This window comes from Phacochoerus africanus, chromosome X, assembly GCF_016906955.1.
Source record: "Phacochoerus africanus isolate WHEZ1 chromosome X, ROS_Pafr_v1, whole genome shotgun sequence".
Classification (NCBI taxonomy): domain Eukaryota; kingdom Metazoa; phylum Chordata; class Mammalia; order Artiodactyla; family Suidae; genus Phacochoerus; species Phacochoerus africanus.
This window is the reverse complement of record NC_062560.1, coordinates 83,772,566-83,776,274: the sequence shown is the minus strand read 5'-3', so window position 1 is coordinate 83,776,274 and position 3,709 is coordinate 83,772,566. Positions and strand designations below refer to the sequence as shown.

Here is a 3,709-nt window from a genome sequence, read left to right as displayed (position 1 = left end):
CACATAATTACATTATTATGTACAACTGGCATAAATAGATTTGGAACAAATTCAACTAATTTTCGGTAAGCATACAACTCACACTGTAGAAGCAGAAGCATCTGGGCAAACTAGATACTTCTAACCACACTACTTCTAATCACACTACTAACTATAAACAGGTAGTGTACCATGCCTATTGGTTTTCACTGAGTGTCAGTTAATCCAGCAAGATGATTAAATGGAAGTTCACTAAGAAAGGATCTACTGTATTTTTGTTGTTGTTTTTGTAGTTATGTATGTGTTCTATAATTTTTAAATTTTAATTCTGACTTCAATTAATCTTCTTTCACAATATCAAACTTAGGGCAGTTGATTTTTTGCTTACCTCAGATGATCTTCTCTTGTGTAATGGAGGCAGTAGGAGTAATTTTTTCAGTTACTCACATTTGGCAAGGATGGGGAGTAGGGGTGTTTCATTTCCATATTCTTCTTATTATGTTATTCTTCTTTCTCACAACTCTTGGATTTATTCACTTAAAAAGAAATAGAAATTAGGTTGCTTTATGGACATTGGCTTTGGAGAGAACCCTGATTATACTTGCTAAGCCTCCTAGTAGCAATACTGAAGAATTAATTAAAATGCTAAGATGAGAGTACCTACACAGAGAAACAAAGAATGAGTGTGCTGGTAGTCCTCTGCTCTAAGTTTCTGCGGTCATTTGTTGAAATCCCTTGAGGAAGTAAGTCAGTTTTTATTTTGCTATGCAGAGTGACAAAAGGTGATGTGACATACCAAACTTTTTATAATGATAAAACTGTAGAGACCCAAATTTCTTCTTTCTCTTCCTCCCTCCATGATACCTCATAAGGCTGCTTCCAGAATGAACTAGTCATACTGCCCATTGAGTTTCTTTTATCAAACCCATAGGTGTGGATGTTGGAAAGGACTTCTTTCCCTTCACTTAACCATTTTAGTATGACTAACTCATGAACACACAGGAATAAGACAATTTGCTCCTCCATTTTCCATTTTGGGTATGCAGCATCAGCATGCATTCTGAGTCACGCAGAGTCCACTCTAAAGAATGTGTGCTGTAAGCTCAGAGGGGCTAATAATCAAATTAGGCTGCTAACAAATGGCAATTTATACTGCTGAAACTAATGAGAGGTCAAACTAAACTCTGCAAGGAGTTTTAATTATCCTGTCCTTTGTGACTCCGCAAGAACATTTTTAAAGGAACACTGTCACCAGTATTCAACTGGTATTTTAAGTTTCATTAAGATTTACGCAACCTATTATATAAATGGGAAATACGCACTTTCTTTCCAAGTAGATCAGGGAACTAAATCCTTCTCTTCAGGGTTGTAAAACAAGGACTGTCTTGCTTTGATGTTTAGTTAGAAATACCTTCATTGAATCCTTTCCTTCCCACAGCACTGATGGAGAAACATGGAGCTCTCTTCAGGGAATCTCTAGATTAGATAGCACATAGAAAGAAAAGAACTGTAACAAAACAACTACAACAGATTTTTCTGCCTCTTTTCCTGTGCTGTTTCACTTTCACTTCTTCACTTTTTTTTTCTTTTTTTTTTTTTTGCCAGTTTGTTTGCATTTTATCGATGCTATGATGCTCAGGCCTTGACTACAAACTTCAGCAGTGGGTACAACTCTTTCTTCTGCTGCCGCTTCTTGGTCCTCAACTTCTCCTTATGCTTGTTGAACCTGTAGCATGTGGTTTCTTGGGCTGCAAATCCAGAGGCTTGTACTTCTTGCCCTTGTAGAATTTCCTGGGGTTCTCTTTCTGAGTATGGTTAATGACAGTGAGAACTTAGGTGATAGATTTGCAATCAACTAGGATCTTGGAGAGCTTAGATGCTGTACCACCTGTCACCTTGGTGATGCCTAGCTAGGACAGTTCCACCTTCAAGTCATCCAGCTGTTTCAGCAGCTCTATCTTCTTACCTCAAAGATCTCAAGCCTTAACCTAAGCCATGGCGATATAAGCTACCACCACTATCTGCTCTGAAGGAAAGAGATTTTTCACTTCTTATTCGTACTTTCATCTGTCACATATACATCCAGACATACCACCATAATCACCACACCCACAATTTCTGAAAGTCAAAATGTTCTTCATCTCTCAGAGTCTAACTTTTTTATAGGAGGTGCTCGAGACGGGTTTACATATTTATTTGTTTGTTTGGAGGGAAGTGGCAAAATTGAAGAACTGAAGAAAATTACAGTATCAACTGAATGTGGAACCTCTCAGATAAAAATAAAAACAAAAATCTGCTACCCTTAAAAGCTAAAGAAAAGATTAATTCAGAGACATTGAAGATATTAGCATTAATAGATTGTGAGCACAGCTGGCTTGGAAAGGTTTTTGCTACCAAGAGGATTAATTGTCCAAAGATAATGTCTACCCATCAAACCAATTTAAGGCCAAAGAACACCATCTAGGCAAGGAGTTCTCTTTTATCAATAACTATGTCGATAAAACAGCAAATGGAACACAAAAAAAATCAAGCACATACATATCATCAGGGCAGCAAGACAAGTAGCCCAGAGCATTGAAGGGTCTGGGTATTGAACTAGTTGCCCTTATTATTGAAAAAAATGTTAAAGTATAAAAGCAAATCCATTAAGTAAGTGGGGAACAATGCAAATTAAAAAAAATTCTTCTAAAAAGGAACGAAAAAAATCTGGAAATTCTTCTGCTAAACTGCTCAGATCTGGCATTGCTATTGCTGTGGCATAGGTCAGCCAGCAGCTACAGCTAGCCTGGGAACTCCATGTGCCATGGGTATAGTCCTAAAAAGACAAGAAACAAACAAACAAAAAGGCAGCCAGACAATAGAGACTTATATTCCATCCTGAGGCAAGGAAAGGAATGGGGTCTGGGACTTTAAAGCAGGGGAGGCAATTCATGGGACAATGAGAAAATACATGGTAAACATAGTTGCTCTGTTAGGCAGATGAGTTTCTGAGGTGAAAAAAATCTCTGCTAATAGCTGTCTTCCTGCTACCAGCCCCCCTTTCTAATGTAAATTTCATTTATAAATGTAGATTCCCCTTACAAAAGGGCAACTTGTCTGTTTTCAGAGCTTCTCCCAAGTCTGCAGTTTCTCAAAATAATCCTTGTGCCAAAGACGCATATTTAGAGGTAGCACTTCATTTGAAAATATCTATAACTACAATAGATGATTTACTTGAAAAAAAATCACAAAATTCATGCTGTTACATAGACACAGCTTAGGGGGTAGTTCTCACACTTGATTTATGTGAATCACCTTTACAAATTTCATTACATCAGTATACCACCAAAACTTCCTTCACAATTTATACTTTATGTACATGCTACCTTCATTATTATTTTAATATCTTTTTCTTTAAACTAACTTATAGCGTGTTAAAAACAAGACAATAGGCCCAAAATGGAGTCACTTACGCTAAGCCCCAGGTCACCAAGACTTAATTACAGTTTGGGACTCTTCCAGAAATGTAATCTTAAACCAGTCAATAAGGAATTACCTGGTTAGCACTAGCAAGGTCATCTGCCTGATAGACACCTTTCATCCCACAAAGGAAAGTGACCATGCCATAATAAATCTACTTTTTGCCTGATTAACTTCCTTGCTCCTGCCCCTTCTGCCCATAAAAGTCTTTCATTTTGTACCACTCCTTAGAGCTCCTTTCTGTTGGCTACAGGGGATGTTGTTCAATTCA

At 37.4% G+C, this 3,709-nt stretch overlaps 1 pseudogene; it reads right to left on the bottom strand.

Moving 5' to 3' along the window:
• Positions 1-1,614: 1,614 nt before the first annotated feature.
• Positions 1,615-1,976, bottom strand: LOC125118916 (60S ribosomal protein L35-like; annotated as a pseudogene).
• Between the last annotated feature and the right edge of the window lie 1,733 nt (positions 1,977-3,709).